Here is a 21,916-nt window from a genome sequence, read left to right as displayed (position 1 = left end):
AAATGGCGGTGGACAGGGCGACTTGGAGGCGATTTGTTTGTGGCCACCCCAAACGGGATTGAGGCGTCTGGCAATAGATAGAATAGACATTGGATTGGGTATCTATTATTGAAACATTAATGACAATATGCTACACAGTATCATTCTTTTACTTTATTACTTTTGGGACCATCTGTTGGGGAGCTCCAGGCTCCCGAAGAATGTTCTAGTAACTTGTTCGGCACATCTCGAATGCTGTTCCCAATAGAGGCCTTGGATGGCTGGTTGGGGGTGACTGTGAATACGAAAACGTGTATTCAAAGGTAATCAAGTTGTTGGGGACTGCACTGGGGATGACTGTGAAAACGTCCCTTAGTCACACTCTTGTTGGCCTATTGCAGTCAACCTCTCTCTCTCTCTCTCTCTCTCAAGCTGGTTGACTGATTCATTTCATTCCTTATTAGCTCGGGGTATTTATCACTTGAGTGCAGCATAATCATCTCCCTCTTTCCTGTACGTTCCCCTTCACTCTCTCTTCACTCCCAACTCCCTTGTCATCTTCTCCCCATTCATCCCCCCTTCCTGCCCTCTCTCCCACCATGTATGTTGTATCAGAGGGAAATATTTAATTGGAACAGGAAGCTTACATTGGTATAACTAGCCTACAAGAATAAAACAAAGAAAGCCAATGAGAACAGTGTCAACCTAGATCATGGCTCTGATCAAATACACTAAGTAATTCTGTTACTGTGCTTGTTTTTCCACAGACTAATGTTTCAAATGCATTACAAGTGTTCCTCATCACATTACCTGCCAACCCTTTACAGCTTTACTAGTGCGTCCCTCTTTCATGCTGTCTCCACTCCCATGCTTTGATCCCATCATGACTACCATTTCCTACCCCATTATACACTACTCCACCCTAATTCCCAACCCCACTCACACACATTTCCTCATCACTATTTTCCTACACTGTATTTTCTTTTCCCAACCCACTACAGGGTAAGAAGTGGTTGAAGGAAGTTCAGGAAGCTGTTGCCTCTCTTGACATCGAGAGGGCTCTCCCTCCATCCTAATGTATCTTTGTACAGTCACCCTAAGAAGTGACGGCAGTGAATCCAGAAGTTATCAGTCAGCAATGATGCACATACTCATTATATCTTTACAAGGTGAAACCTATTATGGAAAACTGTTACAGAAAACAATAAGTAAACATCAAAATACCAGTATACAGGTAGGTCCTGTTACACAACCACTCGATATACGAGAAACCGATGATACAACTTGGGTTAATTAGGGACTATATTCGATTTACAATCTTGACAATCCAATTACAAGACATTTAGTCTGGGGTTAAGTGTGAGGATTCTAACTCAGTCATCCCAGCAAATGCGGTCACCGCCTTTTTCTCTCAACCTCATAGAGAAATAGAGGGACTGCTCAGCTGCAGCGTTGCCAGACGTGTGATAATTATCGCAAAATGCGAAATTTTGGCACACTAGCGATATGCAACAGTATGCATGCGATATGGCGATAACTTTCATAATTTCATATTCAGAAAAATAAATTGGGGATTGCAAAATAAACAAGTCTACTGTAAGACTAGTACAACAGGATCTAGTAACTCTTACAATAACCAGTATTATTATCTGGTAGGTACCTAAAAGTTAAACAAATCCAATATCGTTAATTAATCACTCTACATATATATGTATTAATTCCATAGTAATTACCAATTTATGTGAAGCAATGCCTTAGTTTATGAGTGCAATAATTTTGATCAAAAAGCAATAATTTTAATGTGCCAGGTATATGGGTTTGGGAATCTGGCAACGCTGCTCAGCTGACGATCGCCAGGCCAGCTTCCCACCTCCAACACATTACCACCTACAGATGAGTGTTATGCATGTTTTATATGTTTAATTAATGTGCAGTCATGTTATTTGCATACTATTTGCTCTTTCATGTTGCTTTCTTTACAGTAATATAGATATGTTTGTTGCATTTGGTATTGTATATTGTAACTTGAAAACTTACCTTTGATGGGGTCCTTGAACCCACCCAATGTTTTACCATTAGTTACGTGTTTCACTATACAAAAATTGATTATACGACTATGTCAAATGGAACCTAGCTGCTCGTATCTTTGAAGACCTCCCTGTACTTCAAAATTGTGCAAAGCAGTGTGTTTCTTACGATAATAGGAAATCCTAAAAGGAACAAAGATTTAAAGTTTTCATAACAAGTATGGTCACAGGCAATAATTTTTAGTAGCATTACACTGAAAAGATGAGAGATTCAATAAAGAAATAAAATCAGCCATTATTGTTTATAAAATAATTTTGCTTACAATACTTGGGAATAATTTAACCCCTAGGCACCGGCCATGGGTTTACCTATCCATGTCCCAGAACCAAGTTCTTTTCAGGAAAATCAGTTTTCCCCCCAATATTTTTTTTTCATTACAAATCAATCACAAATGACAAAAAACACATAAAAAGCACATACTTATTCTCTGTTGGCAATTTGGAGGTGGTGGTGTGGTGTGAGGAAGCCAGTGTGTGGCAGCTGGGCTGAGCATGTTCAAGGTTGCAGTGGTGTGTTGGCGGTATTGGTGAAGGGAAGAGGGATGATTACCTCGTGACAAAATAAGTGTTGAGTGTGTATTTGTTTCTCTCACTATTTCACAATGCCGGATGAACACAATATTACAACTAAAATAGCAAAAAACACAAGAAAGTAACTAATAACGATTGGCTTATTTTATGTTTTCTATGATACTTATTTTCTAAGAAAATTATGTCTATTTATTTATTCACTATTTACACATTATTTCACTGTTTTTAGTAACTCTTGACAGTATGATACTCTCTAAAGTCTGGCTGTGGTCAGTACAAGTGTACTCAAGCACCCATACACTCTCCCCCACACCCCTCAGGGCCCCCTAGTAGCCCTCCCCACTACCCCACCCCACCCCACCCTGCCCGACCCCTACCCCAACCCTGAACCAGTATCAGCTGGTTCCAGGTCACACTTTCCCTGCAATGGCCTCCCACCACCCTCCACCACAGCGCTGCTCACTGCTGAACTGCCCTCCCCTGGCCAGCCAGCATTAACCCACACACCAGCCGTGCCAGCACAATACTCTGAGTCCATATGACGTGCTGCTAAGTTCAAACATGCCCACGAAAAATTAAAACGTCATATGACGTGGACCGTAGGCCTCTACCAACACATCATATGATGTGGACCGGCGCCTAGGGGTTAAAGTACAGTATTTCTGTTTCTGTTTTCTCCATGGTTGGCGACAAAGAGAGAAAACTGCGTAAGTAAGTAGGACTATTTTAAATGGTTTGATCAACTAGCACGAAAGAAGACTACTTCTGCTCAAAGACATGCAGTTATTACTCTGCATCTGGCCAGTTTTCCATTAAGAAAAATCTCTGAAAGAATTAATATACGCCAGTGAATGATACATAGAGAACCTCAGAAATCTGCTGATAGTCGGAGCTCCTTGAAGAATATCAGCTTGTCATAACCCAGTATCCTCAGTGCAAAACAAAAGTACCGTAAAGCACCGTAACTTCGGACAGCGCCCAAACTTCAGACATTTTGCGAACATATGTAATAATTGAAGTTTATTGGAAGAGAGGGTGATATATGCAAAAAATAATGACATGGGTAGGTAGGATAATCTTTAAAGATTATTATGTATAAGTCCTATTAAACTAGCTTGAATATGTGTGGGTGAAAAAAATTTATGGATCAAATGGAAAAAAAAAAATCGACATTTTTTTAACCCTGCAAAACTTTGTTCACACAGAACAAACAGTTTCAATTGTAAGAACGTGATCAGTTCGATTATATGTCGAAAAGTGTTGTAAGTACTGGGCAGTAAACTATTTTAAAATATATACATGCATAATCTTGCTATGACTGTTTTAATGAATATCTCTGTATTTTTCAGAAAAAATTCCAAAATTTGGACAGACAAATTACTGGAAAAATACAGATTATAGGTGTGTGTGTGTTTTACAAGCACAAGCCTATTAGGAAAGTGTGTGTGTGTGTGTGTGTGTGTGTGTTTTACAAGCACAGGCCTCTCAGGGGAATGTGTGTGTGTGTGTGTGTGTGTTTTTACCTAATTGTATCTTTACAGGAATGAGTCAAGCCTGTACTGTCCCGTGTCTTAAACCATATTTATCGTACATATCCTTAAATTTATGAATTATTTTGGCAAACACTATTTCATTCGGTAGTGCATTCCATTGATCAATTGCTCTATTTGGGAAACTAAATTTCCTTAAGTCTTTATCACCTCTTTTTATGCAATTTTTTGCATAGTCCTCTTGCTGATGCTTCCCCATACGTTACGTAATCATTTATGTCTATTTTCTCCTTCCCTGATATGCATTTATATAGCATAATCATGTCACCTCTTTTCCTTCTCTCCTGTAGTGTTGGTAGATTCAGTTTATTTAGTCTTTCTTCGTAGCTTAGGTCCCTTAAGCTTGGTATCCATCTTGTAGCAGCCCTTTGAACTTTTTCAATCTTGTCTATGTGTTTTTTGAGATGAGGACTCCAGACTACTGATGCATACTCCAGGGTTGGTCTGATGAATGAAGTTATTTTCTTTCTTAGCATGTCTTCATTTATGTATGTAAATGTTATTCTCATATTGGCAAGCAGTGTATACATGTTCCGTACCTTCTCACTGATGTGGTCAGCCGCAGATAGTCTGTTACTGACAATCACACCTAGGTCCTTCTCTCTTTCTGATGTACGTAGGGTTTTATTTCCTAATGTATAATCCCAATCAGGTCTTTCTCCTCTTTTGCCAAACTTGATTACATGACACTTGTCCACACTGAATTCCATTTGCCATGTACTACTCCATTCACGAAGTTGTTTAATTCTTCTTGTAGCTCTTTACAAGAGTCTGTGTTAGTAAATCTCCTTTGTATTTTTGCATCATCTGCAAACATATTTAGATAGCTTTCATTTCCAGTGTTACTGTCTATATCATTTATATACATCAAAAACATGATTGGTGCCAGCACTGAGCCCTGTGGTACTCCACTAGTCACTTCTTTCCATGATGAGTAATTTCCCCTTAGTACTGTTCTCATTTTTCTTTTCATGAGAAAATCTTGCATCCAACAATACAGTTTGCCTCGAATTCCTCCTTGATGGTACAGTTTCCATAAAAGTCTTTGGTGTGGTACTGTCAAATGCTTTCTTGAAATCTAAATAGATACTGTCCACCCATCCTTCTCTTTCCTGTAATGTGTCTGTTACTCTGTCATAGTAGCTCAACAGATTAGTAACACATGATTTTCCTTTTCTGAAACCAAACTGTCTTTCTGATATCATATTGTGTTCTTCTCGATGATTTACCCAAGCTTTTCTTATAAGCTTTTCTAATACCTTGCTTACAACACTGGTTAGTGATACTGGTCGGTAGTTAAGTGGATTTAGTCTATTCCCTTTCTTGAATAAGGGAACAACGTTTGCTTTCTTCCAAATATCAGGTGGTTTACCTTGACTCAAGGATTTCTTGAAAATTAAAAATAATGGTTTACTTAACTCCTTTGCACATTCTCGTAGCACCCAACATGAAATTTCATCAGGATCATTTGCTTTTCCTCTGTCTAATTTACTTAACTCCTCCTGTATTTCTTTTTCTGATATTTGTATATCGGCAGTATGTGTGGGCATGCATGTTCCACATCATCCCTCTCAAAAATTTTTTCCTCTGTAAAAACTGATTAGAAATTCTTGTTTAGTGCTTCACAAATATCTTTCTCTTGTGTATAGGAGATTCCCTTGTCCGTATTGGATCGTATTATATCTTTTACTTTGGTTTTGCTTCTGATGTAGCTGTAAAATAGCTTCGGTTGATCACTACTTTTATTTATGATATCCTCCTCAAACTGTTTTTGGGCTTCCCTCCTTATTCTTGTATAATCGTTTCTTGCCTGTTTGTAATTATTATATGCCCTTTCACTGTTGTGTCTTCTGTATCTATTCCACAACAAATCTCTTCTTTCTTTTGATTTTTTACATTCTGTATTGAACCATTTCTTTATTTTCTTATCTGCTTCTTTGTGCTGTGGGATGTACTTCTGGACTCTTATTTCATAAAGTTCACAGAATTTTTCATATATAGCATTTAAATCTTGTCCTCTAAGCTCCTTTTCCCAAGCAGTTTCTAAGATGTACTTCTTTAGGTCATGATACTTTCTCTTTTTATAGTTTAGGCTCTTTTTGTAACTTTCATTGCTGTTATCTATGTCATATGCAATCCTGAAATTGCAAATTAGTACTGCATGGTCGCTTTTGCCGAATAGAGGGTGATATACTAAAATGTCAATATCGTTTTCTTGCCTAGTAAATATGAGATCTAGCATTGTGTGTGTGTGTGTGTGTGTGTGTGTGTATAAGACCAAAGTGTGTAGCTCATTAATAAATTCCTTGGTGCCTTCATAGCATGTGCCTGTGTGTGCGTGTGTCTGTTGATTTGTGTGCGTTAGTGGGTGTGTGGGTGTCATTAGAACCAGTAAGAAGTGTTTAACATTATATTATGTTATTTAAGTATGCATTTGTTTAGTCAATGAGGTAGCTACTTGATAATTAAGTGAAGTTTTGTTTAGGAAAACGAGATCAGTTCCCCTTACAGTTCGGAATATATGCAAAGCATTTTTATATAATTTTTTCATCTGAAAAAGTTTCTGAAGAGTTCTTAGGTATATTTATGGCCAGAATACCTCACTACAATGTGATATGATGCATCTTAATGTGATCTCAAATTATGAGCTCAAAAAAGAAGATATTTTTGGATATTTCTCTTTATATATGTATAACTTGGGCCATGAATGCCCAATATTTTTTTTGACATTTTTTAAAAACTTCTAAAGTGTCTGAAGTTTGGCCAGTGTGTCCAGAGACAGGTGCTATTAACCATTCTCATGTTTAAAGGGCAAATACCTGGATGTCCGAAGTTTGGAAGAGCTGTCTGAAGTTAGGGAATTTGTTTCAAACTTCGGATACTTGAAAATGAAAAAAACACACAAGTTTAGCGTGGCTAATTTTTTTTATTATATGGATTCAGTAGGTACTGTCTCTGGCTACCACATGACACCAACAAGGCCAAATTGCACCATTTTACACAGAGTTATTCATTAACCCCTAAGGTACGCAATTCTCCAGCCTCGACTGCCCCCCAGGACGCAAAAACAGGCCAATTTTTTGACTTCCTCAAAGTGTAAAAGTTTTATGCCCGGTTTATAGAGCTTGAATTTACACACCTGAAAACGCAAACCCCACCCTCCTAGACCCAATAGTTACCGAGCTATGGCTGGTCAAAGTTTATAATAGTTACCCATCGCGGCCCCGGCGAAAGAAAATACGCTGCTCACACCTGTTTTCTTCGCAACAATACATACAAAAATCACCGAAATCAATTTTTTTTGGTGTGTATAGATGTTATAAACCATTGTAATGTCCTTAGAAAATAAAATAGTGACAAACCCCCCAAATAAATATGATAAATAAAAATTATCCTTCCCTCCTCTCCTCTCCTCATACCTCCAATCCCCTCCCTCCCCTTCCCTTCCCTTCCCTTCCCTTCCCCTCCTCTTCCCTTGCCTAACCTCCCCTCCCCTTTCCCCTCCCCCCTTCCCTCCCCGCCGAGCTGTCAAATCTAGCAAGGGAAATTGGTCATGAACCCCCCAATAAAAATATGATAAATAGTAAAAATTATCCTCCCCTTCTCTCCCCTCCCCAAACCTCTAGTCCCCTCTCTCCCCTTCCCTTCCCTCCCCTCCTCTCTCCTCTCCTTCCCACCCCTCCCCTCGCCTAACCTCCCTTCCCCCCTCCCCTCCCCTCTGAGCTGTCAAATCTAGTTTTCGTTTCGTTTCGTTTCGTTTTGAAGGCTCTAACATGCTTCAATGCATCGACATAAAATAAAATGTCTTTTTCAAGTGGGTTTCGACTAAATACTGCTAAAATACTTGTGGTGTGCATATCTGTATGCAGACACCAATAAATTACAAGTAATGATTTAAAAACATGTGCCACAAAGCATAAAAAATACGCAATATATTCGAGGCCGGGGAGGTGCTAGGGGGTGCGGGTGGGGATGGGGGGGTGGGGGGAGCTGGTAAGGCCAGGAGGGGATGGAGGGATGGGAGGAGACCACCACAAGACACAAAGGAAGGGCCAAAGAGAAGTACAGGGACATGGAGGGAGGGTAGGGGGGAAATACCCTCCCCCAAGTTGACTGGGGAGGGGGATGTGAGGGGGGATCCACATGGGAGGGGGGGATGCATGAAGAGGGGGTGGGAGGGGTTGTGGTGGTGGTAAGAATGGTGGGAGGTACAGCAGTAACAAGGTAGTGGAGTAGAGTGACGTGGCGAGAGGGAGGTGGGGGGTACACCCCCCACCGCCTGGTTACAGGCCTGGGTCCCCCCTCTGGTGTGTCCAAAACCTAGTTCTGATTGGTTAGAAGCCATCTACATCACAGCTGGGGTGGAGCCAGCTGCTGCCAGTTTTTTGTGGATGCTGTACGATCGGTGTTGCTCGTCCTCTTAAGAAATTGCGGAAAAAGGCAGATCAATGAGATTAGCACTTCAGGGGTTAAAACACATAAAAAGTGTCCGAAGTTAGGACGTTTTACGGTAATAAACTGTAGAGGTTCATAACCATATTCACTGAGTTCAAAACTTCGAAATCAGCATTTTCAGATAACCAGGATGCAGCAGTTTATTTAACCCGCTGCGTGCCGGCTATTTTTAGCCCTCTGGGTCACCCCAGTGCCAGCAATTTTTTTTACTTTTTTTTTTTTTTTGGCTAAAATGATAGATTTTGATGTGGAAACAACGAATTTCACCATTGAAATGCTCACCGAGGCTCAAAAATGAGTTTTATTGAATCCTGCATACATGTGTATAGGTATAGCCGCTCTCTCACGCTCACCACGTACGTGAGAGAAAGCCGTTTTCTATGCAATGTTCAGTACACTTTTCTGATCACTTATTGCTTCGGCATCTATCACAATTTGCATGTCTTTCTTGCTGTGAAGGCATTATCTTACACTTGAAGATAGGTACAACCTGACTTAATTACCTACAGTCCTGGCACTTTCAAGAAGATATTTACAACTTGACTTCACTATATAGTCCTTACACTTACAAGAAAATATTTACAACTTACATTTACATAAAAATATTTACAAAACGCCTTCACTATGTACAGCACTGGGTGAGGCACATACGCAGAGTGAGGCAGAGCGAGCGTGAGGGGGGAAGCGAGTGAGTGTATGGCCTTGACAGCCTGGGGGATGGTAGAGGAACAGTTACCTTACATGCCTGCCAACTATTACCCGCAAATCTCGAAAAATGCGGTCACAGTGAAGTTTTTAATTTTAGACCATTTTAAAACGGCACTGGCACTGGCCGCAGCATTATGTCAGACCGGCTTAAAACGGTACTGGCACGCGGCTAGTTAAATTGAAAACGTTACAGATTAAAATATAGAGCAATAAATATGTGCTTTTGTAATGCAAGAGTTTATACTCGTAAATTCATGTTTTTGTCCTCTTTATTGCCTAATGTAAGAGAAAAGGGTAAAATTTGCCATACCTTCTTACAACTGTACAGACGTTTGCATCACTGGGAATCTATCTATCTATCTATTGCCAGATGCCATAACCCCATAACTGGGAATAAAGTGCCTAATTATAATTACTGTAATCGAGGAAGACATGGAGTAATGGTAGAATGGTCTTGCTGCTACCGCACGTAGGGTATTAGCCTACTTGTATTACTATGAACAATTTAATTGTTGTGGCATTCTTATTGTTGCTATATCATCACCATAGCATTTGAAAATAAGGTAGTGTATTGCAGTCACAAGAATTTTCCTTAACTGGTCTTCGAAACTAGAGCATTTGAATTTGAAATTCTGGGAGGCAAATACATCAGGAACATGGAGTCATACTACGTGCCACGTACAGAGTAGCCTAATACATTACATAGTCATTCAAATCGGGAAACATATCTAAGTGTTAACTTCTATGTATATCACTGCCTCGTGTTATTCATTTTACATAATTTTTTGTGTGATATAGTATATACTTTATTTGATATGATGTGATGAAGGCACAGAATTTTTCTGTTGTATTCACTGTGTTCATTGAACACACAGCTGTGCAGAGTGACCGAACCAATCTGAAACTCTGCCATCACTTCTTGGGGCGACTGTATATGGCAGGTGTTAGGAGTGTAATGCTGTATGAGACATGAGCACTTAAGGAAGAGGATATTCATTGGCTCCAACACAGAAGAATGACAATGATTAGATGGATGTGTAGTGCATCCTAGAGTGCAAGGTGTGTGTGGGGGGGGGGCTAGGATTACAACTGAAGAGTTGAGAGGAAGAATGGGACTGGGAAGTATTGGTGTTGTGACGAGGAGGGATTGACATAATTTGGGCATGATGAGAGAATGTAGGATGACAATTGGGTGCAGAAGGTGAAAAAGTGTGAACATCGAGGATAGGGTTGCAACAGGCAGACCTAAAAAGACCTGGGACATGGTCACACAATGTGACCTCAGGGATAAGTGAATGAACAGGGAGGCGGCCAGAAATTGAGCAGCATGGACACCTACCATTAGGTGACCAAGGCTAATGCATGCAGGCACAGTGGAGCCCTTATAGATGATATGAACACTCTTTGTTTTCCCAAAACTCACTAAGAACATTAGTATCATGCATATGTACATACAGAAAAATAATGTTTGTATTCTTGGCACCAGTACTTTATGACAGCTGTTGACTGGTGTGATCAGCCTTTGACATGAGCCCTACCTGAGGTGGCTTTGATCTCTTTCTTGGACCATGCCTCTCCCCTCCCTCTTTCCTCAGAGAAAGAGAGAGAGAGAGAGTGTGTGTGTGTGTGTGTGTGTGTGTGTGTGTGTGTGTGTGTGTGTGTGTGTGTGTATGTTCTTACCTAATTGTTCTTACGTAATTGTATCTTTAAAGGAATGAGTTAAGCTCATACTGTCCCATGCATTAAACCATTTTTACCACACATATCCTTAAATTTGAGAATAGTTTTGGCACACACCACTTCATTAGGTAGTGGATTCCACTAATCAATTGCCCTATTTGGGAAAATGAACTTCCTTACATCTTTATCGCTCTCTTTTTACGTAGTTGTTTTCTGCGTTTGCAGTGTCCACTTGCTGATGCAGTATTAACCCGCGCCGTCCCGAGGACGTACTTCCACGTCCTCATGTTTTGTCACAGCTAATCCCGAGGACGTACTTCAACGTCCTGCAATTGCAAGGTTCATAATTTCCACAATTTTCAATTTTCACGAGTCATTTTTGGTACGTATACACGGGACACCTTCCTCAACAAGATGCCAGGCAGAGACAATGCCTTACCCAGCATGACCTCCTCCCCCCCCCTGCATGCCCTTTTCTCAGCAATTCACCTGTTATCAGTGACCTGGCCAGTATAGCCATGTCATGCCACGGTACGAAATTCAGGGCCAGAGTGATTCCCCAATCAATGACAATGTGGAGGACAAACTTTACATAGCATTAGAGGAAGAAACAGTTAGAAATGATGATCAGGTAATGTGGCAAAAAATGGTCAGGTATTAGTGAGTGAAACAATGCTTATAATGCCTATAATACTGCTTGAAAACCAATATACTCTTGTACTACATATAAATTCGTAACAGTAAATAAATAAATACCGTTTATGAGTGGTGTGAAATAGTTATCCTCCCATAGAACTCGTTTTCTTTGGTGCCAGCCTGATAGAAAACCCAGTAAGGTAAGGAGGCTCTCCTACCTGTAATGAGTATTTTAAACCTCAGGTGAGCGATTTCTCTATGAATTTTCGATGTTTCTCACCAAAAGCGAAAGTTTTAACAAAAAAAAAAAAGGGTCGAAAAATGGTCGGGATTGGGGGGTACCAGTGGTCAAAAAGTGGTCGGGACGGGGCGGGTTAAACTGAACTGGCATGGCAGTACTAGGGAAACGTTCCTTGGTGTTTGCCATCTTCCCGCGCCCGGGCGGGTAACAATACTGGACACAGCACGCTAGTACTAAAGAAGAACTCCTCGGATTTGGCCCAATTTGAGCGGCTGATTCGTCCTAGCCCAACAAATCCATACTACAGTAATGAATTATTTAATTTTTTTGCCGACTGTACTGGACGAGAATAGTACTGGACAAACGCGTACTGGACGCAAGGATTCTGTATCTATAAACACTGGTCAGTGATACTGGTTGGCAGTTGAGTGGATTTTGTCCATTCTCTTTCTTGAACAGGGGAGCAATGTTTGTTTTCTTCCAAATATCAGGCAGTTTACATTGACCTAAGGATTCCTTGAATATTAAATATAATGGTCTGCATAACTCTTCTGCACATTCATGTAGCACCCAACCTGAAATTCCATCAGGACCATTTGTTTTTCCTTTGTCTGTTTTACATATCTCTTCCTGCACTTCTTTTTCTGATATTTGTATATCTGGTAACACATGTAGGCATGCATGTTCCATATCATCTCTCTCGAAATTTCTTTCTTTTGTAAGAACTGATTGGAAGTTCTTATTTAGTGCTTCACAAATATAATTTTCTTGTGTATAGATGATCCCCTTATCCGTAATGGACTGCATTTTATCTTTAACTTTGATTTTGCTTTGGATGTAGCTGTAAAAAAACATAGGTTAATCACTACTTTTATTTATAATGTCCTCAAACTGTCTCTGAACCTCCCTCCTTATCTTTGTATAATCATTTCTTGCCTGTGTATACTTATGTCCCCTCTCACTACTGTGTCTTCTGTATCTATTCCACAGCAAGTATCTTATTTCTTTTGACTGTTTACATTCTGTATTAACCATTTCTTTATTTCTATTTCTGTTGCTTTGTGCTGTGGGATGTAATTTTGGACTCCTATTTCATAAAGGTCACAGAATTTTCTATATATAACATTTAAATCTTGTCCTCTAAGTTCTATTTCCCAATCTGTTTCTAAAAAGTACTGCTTCAGGTCATGATAGTTGCCCTTTTTGTAATTTAGACTCTTTTTGTAACTCTCACTGCTGGTAACGTCATACACAATCCTGAAGTTACAGTTTAATACTGCATGGTCGCTTTTGCCAAATGGGGGGGGTGATACTTTGTATTGTCAATTTTTTTTCTTGCCTGGTAAATATAAGATCTAGTACTGATGGATCATCAAGTCCTCTTTTTTTTTTTGGTGTTTTCCTTTACGTGCTGTGTTAGGAAAAATTCCTGCACAAGATGTAGGAGCATTTGATTGCAACAGCTTTCATGGCTTTTTACATCTAGAGTATTCCAGTTTATATTTGAATTAAAGTCTCCAGTTAATATAATGCTTTCAAATTTCTCTTCTATTCTATGTAATAATGTTCTTTAACATCGAATTGTAATTTCTGCCAGGTCTTCATATTCGCCTCCTTCCCAGGTGTTTCTTTTGGGTGGCATGTATAAATTTGCCACAATTAATTTCCATTCAGATGTGTTAATTTCCAAAGCAATCAGTTCTACTTGTGAGGGTACATCTAGTTTTATTTCTCTGACTTGTACATTTTCTTTGTTAAGATTATAATTCCTCCTCCCTTTCTTAAACTTCTGTCTCTTCTCCATACACTGTGTTCCTCTAAATTTAGTGTATTGTTGGATATCTTTGGGGTTAATTTTATTTTAGTCAGGCAAATAATGTGTGGTTCCTTTTCTTTGCTGTAGTATTTTCTCTCTAATAATTTAGACACCATTCCATCTACATTTGAGTACATCAACCTAACCATCTTGTTTACATACATGCCATAACTTGCGTCTCCTACCTTCTTCCTTTCTGTTCCCTGTTGGTTATGTACCACTTTCGTACCTGAAATCCAATTACTTGGTAAAAAAAAAAAAAAGTACTCTTCCTCTGATCTTTCCTCGTTCTTTGTTTCTGCCTCCTCCCTTTTCTCTTTTAGTATTCCCAATTCCTCTTGAGTTAGGCATCTTTTTATCAATACTTTATTAAATTCCTCTTTTTCCATGAGTTTGCATTATTTTAGTAATGCCTCTACAGTGTTCACAATCTGGAAATTTACTTTCTGAGGCCTTGACTTATTTCTCTCATATTTACCTAACCTTTTATGGACCTCTATGTCTTTATTACTGATTTCCTCTAATACTTCCTTCAATATGCTCATTACATTTGCCATCTGCTTGTGTGTGTGTGTGTGTGTGTGTGTGTGTGTGTGTGTGTGTGTGTGTGTGTGTGTGTGTGTGTGTGTGTGTGTGTACACTTAATCTACATCTGGAGCCATCACATGTATTTAGCCTTGGAAATATCATGAGACCTTTAAACCAGTCACTTGGATTTAAGGTTGAGGATAGAGCAAGTTTTGGAGGCCGAGGCCTTGAAAATGTGACCTTCAGGCTGAGGCCACGAGGCTGAGGACAGGCCTCAGTTCCAGTCCTGTAATCCAAACTGCAGGGGACTGAGGGTCTTTCGGACTATTGTTTTTTTTGGACTATTGGGGAGGTCCTTTGAAAACATTAGAAATATGTACATGATCATTAAATAAACACTTAAAATGATATGGGTTACTGTTTTACTCATAAGAAATGCATAGAAGTGTAGATGAATAGTTGTATGCTGGTACATCCATGTCCAAGAGCAAGTCCAGCCCAGATAAATCCTTAGATAAAGCTCAGAATCTATCTATCTATCTATATACCTAGGCTGCTTCCCCCAAGGAAAGGGAGGTAGCCGAGACAGGACGACACACTCTCCATTTACTCATCCATTCAAACACACTCATTCGCATCTTAGCCCCACAGGGGAGAACGGACAGATCCTCACCGCACCACACCGCACAAGGGTCAACTGCGCAATGCAATCAGTGACATCCGCAGCAGGGCCGACAGCAGAATATTTTGAAAAAAGACCAGAAATATTCAAAACTTTCACTATGACAAATTAGGAGCACTGGGATTTTCGGATTATTGGTGGCCGGATTAGAGGACTTTTACTGTATTTTTTTCTTTTGTCTTGGAGGGAAGAATCTGTGGGCTTCTTGCCTTTGGCTCCTTCTTCTTCAGAGAGAGAGAGAGAGAGAGAGAGAGAGAGAGAAAAAGACTTACAGCTGGGGTCCTCATAGTCCACATCAGGTGTTCTGGTTCACTGACTGCTGGTTGTCTTGTACAGCAGACATGCACTCTCCAGTTGCTCTCTCACCACTCACCTGAAACACACAATTAACTCAGTATTTTGCCTGGTGGACAGATACTGTACCAACAGCTGATACCAGGTGGGAGGTTGTGAAAAATTATTATTATTATTATTATTATTATTACTATTATTATTATATTTAACCATCTTACAGCAAAAACCTCCATGTAAATAACTTAATACATGACCCTGACCATATGTGTATAGAACGATTACTAATGCTGTAACTGATATGATTTGACAAACTGATATATTGCCAAGATTTACATTTTTCCAATACCGAACCATACTGATATTTATTGTCGATATCAGGATATTAGATATGGATGTCAGATAAACTAAAATAACTTTTATTAAATAGTTCAGTAACTGTCTTCTCTAATTCTGTGTGAAACAATGTTGTTACCTTGACACTATTTTGCAGTTTAATAGTCTTACTGAAACCCATTAAAGATTCATAATAATAAGTGGGTGAGTGGGAAAGAAAAGAATCCATCCATCCATCATCCAATCCTACGTTGCCCCATGAGGAGCGTAGGAGCCCAGGGCTAGGCAGTTGGTCCTGACATTTAAGATGAGAGTGACCAGCCTCACCCATCCCTGAGTGGCATTACGTGAGCAATAAACCCCAACCACCCCTTGGATATAAACCTTCATCAGCTCAACCTGATTGGAGCACAATAATTACCCATTAAAAACCACCAGGTGCCAAAATTTGGTTATATGGTTACCACCCAGCATAGTAAATGGTTTCCTGATGTACAGGAAACCATTTGGCTTGTCACTCAGTGTACTGTAGAGTCACCCACGGGCAGAAGGAAGAGGTAAGAATGAAGGAATGAAAGACAGAAGAGGGAGTGTAAAGTTACCCATAGGCAGATGGACGAGGAAAGAATGAAGGAAAGAAAGACAGAAGAAGATGGAAGGAAAGATGGATGGAGGAGAGGACAGGGCAGACACCCGAGAGCAGCACTACATTGAGTGAGTGGATGGTGAGTGCCCCCACCTACCACAAAAGAAAGAAAAAAAAAGAATTGAAGGCCGAAAGCAGTGAGTTGAGAGTGTAGTATGTAAGTGGTAGCCATGTAGGTTTATGTACATAAATACTGTACACACTGTCAAAATATGCACAAACTGCCTGCACCCATTACTTATTACAGTACATCCCCACAGTACACGAATTCCGAGTACGCAATCCCTCTTGTACGTGAGGACCTTTTTTTTATTTTTATTTTAGTGTATTTTTTATTATCATGCAAACTGAACTCCTTGTAAGCGAGACAGGCAGCGAAGAGAGGCCCAAATCTGGGGTTACCCGAAGTACGCGACATTGCCCCCCCAAGAAGTGATAACGGTTGCCTACACTCCGCCCACCTTGTGCAGCGAGTGGACAAGGCAGACGCAGAGCAGGAGACAGCAGCAGAAAAGGCAGCAACACCAGTGATGGAGAGTGAAGATTTGACCATGATGGAGATCAGCAGGGTACTGTGTGCCCTTGATAAATTCAAGGAAGAATTCAAGGGCATTGAACACTCTCAGTTGCGAGTGGAGGAGGTGATGTCTTCACTGGACAGAACCTTCCGCTACTACACTGACAAGCACAACCAGGAAATAAACAGATGGAAGCAAACACTCATCACACGTTTCCTTTGGCTTGAACAAAGTGAGGAATCACTTCCTTCATCAGAAAAGTCATATCCTGAGGAGGATCAAGAGGCTGATTTGATGTCTGAGGTGTCAGAAACAGACACTGAAGGGTTTATGAACGAAATGAGTGCATTAGGTAGTGAAAGTGTCGAAAGTGCTGGTGACGAAAGTTGTGAGGAAGATGGTGTGTCAGGTGGTGTGGTGGGTGATGCAGGAGATGCACACTAGGTGCCTCATCCTGCCTCGGATCCTCTTCTTACCTTCATCACGCCTGTTGTCCTCTTGGGTAAACGTGAGCAGCCATATTCTTGCTGGTTTAGTTAAGCCATATCCTTGTTGATTTACCTTGTAAAGCCATAATCTTGCTGGTTTACTTTATCTTAGGTAATATGTCTTAGATAGTTTCCCTGTATAGTACAACACTTAGGTCTGAAAGGCATCTCAAGGGTTGCCCATGAAGGGGGGTGCCGCCCATATGTAATTTTTCCCATAAGTTTATGTATTCACAGTATGCAAATTCCTAGCATGCGACATCCTATGCCGCCCATAAACTTGCATGCTGTGGGGATGTACTTTATATTGTTTATTTAGTCATAATATTTAGTCACTCATCTTACTGCATATGATAAGAGAGAAGGCAGTGATGGGGACAATTCGAGGACATTAGCTCAGAGAAGAGGGGACAAACAGCATTTGGCAACTTCGTTTTAGCTCGGCTTACACATTGAAACAGTCCTTTAGTTGATGGGAAAGCATTACATTCAGATGTTGCCTATGCTTCTTTATTATTATGCTATACCAGCATGTACATGAGGTTTGCAATTGGGTATTTGTATAACTGAAGGACAGATAGGTACATAGACTGATGTACCATAGCTATAAACAAAAGAAAGATGGTAAATCAAAGAGCATGAACATCTTCTGATGATGTGTATGTATGGGCGATCATGTGTAAGCTATTAGTGTTTGTGCGCGTAAATGATGCCCAGATTCGAGCGTCACTTTAGAACAAATATTTAGCATAGTGGAAGACACTGTGACCTACAATTGTTGCTCACTTCCACCACAGAACCTTCAATGCTAAATTTTTCAAAGTAAATATGACATAATTAACTGAAGACTCTTATAATCTAGAAATGTATAACTTTGTGTGTGTGTGTGTGTGTGTGTGTGTGTGTGTGTGTGTGTGTGTGTGTGTGTGTAATGTGAGCTTTACAGCACACTATACTACCTATTTATGTGGATGCCATACGCTGGACTGGCAAGTGGTTTTACTCATGGTATATATGAGGAACAGTCCTTGATTACTGGAGTGTTCAATCCAATCGCTGGGATTAAAGTTATTGTATTTTTCACTATACACTAAGTCTAGGCTGGCCTGGCCTAAACTGGCTTGTGTTCAAAATACTGTGTATGTTTAAATATACATTTTTCAATTTATGGCTAATGACCAGCCAGCGAAGATTTTAAGTACGGCACTTTCAAGTACAAATGCAGTATTTTATTACTTGGGTAATGACCAGAGGCTTACAATCATGTGTTTCATATATTGTTAATTACCAACATCTGACTTACGTTTACAACTTAAATGTTGTGTACAGTAATCCTTGTAAGACCTGGATGCCAAAGTCCTGGGCACCCCAAGTCCCAGACAATTTGGGCTCAGGTTCTCAGACACTAAACATGGCCAAAAAATGCAAAAATTACAAGAAAAAAAAAAAAAGCCAACAGGTTTTCATCCCCACTTGAAATTTCCTGTGCGGTGACAAACAGCTGTGTTTTGGCACATAGTTCTTCTGACGTCCGCTACAGCTCCCCTGCATCCTCCCCATTTCCTGCCTACCTACCGTCGTGACTGCATGCTCGTTGTTATGGTTCTCACGTACTCACTTTTATCGTGGTGCCCTACCCGCTGCAGGCCCTGCTGTTCCTCTATTGCCTCTTACTCGTGTCTGTCACGATGGCCCCGCCACCTGCCAAGAGGAAACGAGTAGTTCTAACTTGAGAAGAAGAGGGAGATATTGGAAAAGGTGGAAGTGGGATGGCTGACTTCCCAAATCGTCCGTGAATTCAACCTGGCCCGCTCTACCTTGTTCGGTATCAAGAAATCCTGGGAAAAACTCATCCAGTACATGGCACACTTCGCATCGAAGACCAAACGCAAAATGCAGAGGAAGATTATGTACTCTCCCAGGTTTGCAGAAGTCGACTGCTCCAAGCTGATTTGGTATCATCAACAACATGCTGCTGGTGTGCTGGTGACTGGCACGGAGCTGAAGGCTGTCGCAGAGATGTTCGCAAGATTACATGACTCCCCAGATGACACGACATCCGAAAGATGTCTCTTCACCTTAAAACGACAACATGGTCCTACTAACCGTGAGGACCATGGTGAACCTTTGGACGCCAACGAGGAAGAAGAGGAGTTTCAGCAGAAGGTGTAGGGCTTGATCGACAGGGAGGGCCTCACTCTCAGTTGTCTACAATGCTGATGAAACTGGTCTGTTCTATCGCTCACTGTCCACAAACACCCTAGCAGAGGAGACAGATAAGCGTGTACCTGGACACAAGCTCTCTACGCAACGGATATCTGCTTTGTGTCGTGCCAATGCTAACAGCATGCACCGGCTCAAGCCCGTTATTGTTGGGCATGCAAAGCAGCCTCAGCGATATCACGGGTTGATGGATGTCCTTCCTGTCGTTTGGTACCATTCTGTGAAGGCATGGTTCACAGCCAAGATCTTCAAATATTTTTCACCAGCACTTCGTCAAGGAGGTCATCCATTATGAGACGAACATACTGGGAATCCCACGTGACCAGGTAAAGGCTCTCCTTTTAGACAATGCACCAGTGCATCCAGCTGACAAGGAGTTGGTGGCTGAGAATGGCTGCATTAGGTGCTTGCTCATGAAATCTAATACGACTGCTCTCATCCAACCAATGAACCGAGAAGTGATCATGGCAACGAAGAGGCTGTACCGTCGAAGTTCCTGGATGAGGTGATGGCTGTTCTCGAGGAGGAGGATGACCACAGGGAGGGACAGGACATGCAGGGCCAGCGGACTGTGGAAAAGCTTCACACCTACAACCTCAGGTCAGCCATCTAAAACTGGGCCAGTGCAGGAAGAAAAGTCTCTGTCAAGATTCTGGAAAGTGGTTGGTCCTGTCTGCTTCTGGGAGCCGACGTGGTGCACGACTTTTTAGGTTTTGACATGGATGACTTCCATGCACGTCTTCATGCAGCTGGTGATGAGGTGGATGTGGTTGAAGTGCGTGAGTGGTTGGATGATGATGAGAGTGATACTGGGTATCAGATCATGTCTGATATCAAGATTGTACCTTCTATTGCATGTACATGTACCCAGCTGGAAGATTCCGACAATGACAGCATCAATGACACACACTCCTCACAGCGCGCCACTACTTCACCCATCCCCAAGCTGAGTGCACTCCAGGAGCACGTCGACTTCGTTCTTGACTACCTGGAACACACGGACTGCGACAGGGAGATGGGGCCGCTGGGACTTGTGTAGGATGTGTGCGCTTTTAGGGAGTGCATCATCAATCGCCAGAATTGCTATTCCTTATGTCAATCAACCATTGACACCTTTTTCAGGCCCATGACCCCTGCTGTGCCCAGCCCTGGCTCCACACCACTGCCTAACCATGACCTGCCTTCTACCTTTGAGCTGCAGCCCAGCACATTGGCCACAGTGGAGTCTCCACTGGAAATGAGTTTGCAACTATCTTCAGGGTTGTCTGCAGTGTGTAGCCCATCACCACATCACAGCGACAAGCCCCAAGGCCACCTACAACATCCACTCTTTGGCTCTGACAGTGAGTAAACAGCAATAACTCACCACTAGACCACATGGGAATTTACAGTGTTGTGCAGTGTCAAGAACAGAATGTGCAGTGTTAAGAAATTAGAATTCAAAGTGCAAAGGATCGAGTGCAGAGTGAAACACTGGCATGTTGAAACTGGCGTGGCAGAAGTAAGAAAAGAATGTGTGGTGTTAAGAAATTATAATTCAAAGTGCAAAGGATTAAGTGCAAAGTGCAACACTGGCGTGTTTCAAGTGCAGCGCAGGTAAGAACAAAATGTGCAGTGTTAAGAAATTATAATTCAGAATGCAAAGGATTAAGTGCAGCGCAACAATGGATTGCTGTACATGCTTCAAGTGCACCTTCACCACTGTCAGAACCATAGACGAGGCAGATTAATCTTCGCGACGACCACAGACGTGTCGTAAGTACCCTGTACGCAGCTAAACATTTTCCATACTCACTTCTAATTTCTCATTCTCTAGTTTCACTCCATTTATTTCATGGTTTCTGTGTGCACAGGGACCTAAATAGGTGCTCTGCATGTTTGGTAGGGAGTTACTTAGGTGCTTTAAAAGTTAATTAGGGTTGGGGTCCATAAGTACCTGTCCAGGGGTATTTTTCTCAAGTCCCGGACAAAACCAAAACATGGACAAGTCTTTGGCTCTATTACGTCGGATCGTGGAGAGATTACTGTATTTACAATTTGTCTAATGACTGAGTATTGTGTACATTTAGGGAAGCACAAAATAGTACAACTAATTAGAAGAACCTTTGATCACCTGGATACTGCAATATTTAAGACCCTGTACACAGCCCTAGTGAGACCAGTCTTGGAGTATGCCAATCAAATCTGGTGCCCACACTTGGTAGAGGACACTGAAGCAGTAGAGAATGTGCAACATAGGGCCAACAAGATCAACACAAATCTGAACTTCAGGAAGTACTCATTCTCAGAGTGATTGACAACTGGAACAGCCTGCCAGAATGAGTAATAGGGGCCAAGACAGTAAAAAAATTACAGGCAAATCTAGACAGATTTTGGAAAGACCAAGAACAGAGATTTTCTTACAAGGCACAAATATTCACCACGCGAAGCCACTGTCCAAGTAGAGATGAGGCTAATGAGATGGAGTCACAGGTTTAACAGCCTCTTCCAGATCATCACCTAGGTGAATCCATGTGTTATG

The 21,916-nt window shown here is 41.1% G+C and overlaps 1 long non-coding RNA gene across 1 annotated transcript in view; it reads right to left on the bottom strand.

The window, feature by feature from the left end:
• Positions 1–21,916, bottom strand: part of LOC145395611 (uncharacterized) — an 88,166-nt gene that overhangs the window by 40,135 nt on the left and 26,115 nt on the right. The window contains exon 2 of the long non-coding RNA XR_013896642.1: positions 15,166–15,266. This is a non-coding gene — a long non-coding RNA (uncharacterized LOC145395611). The remainder of the gene's footprint in view (positions 1–15,165; positions 15,267–21,916) is intronic.

The sequence above is a fragment of the Coenobita brevimanus genome, chromosome 32, assembly GCF_032717465.1.
Source record: "Coenobita brevimanus isolate Jiangsu-jjx chromosome 32, ASM3271746v2, whole genome shotgun sequence".
In the NCBI taxonomy this organism is placed as follows: domain Eukaryota; kingdom Metazoa; phylum Arthropoda; class Malacostraca; order Decapoda; family Coenobitidae; genus Coenobita; species Coenobita brevimanus.
This window is presented reverse-complemented; position numbering and strand designations above follow the sequence as displayed.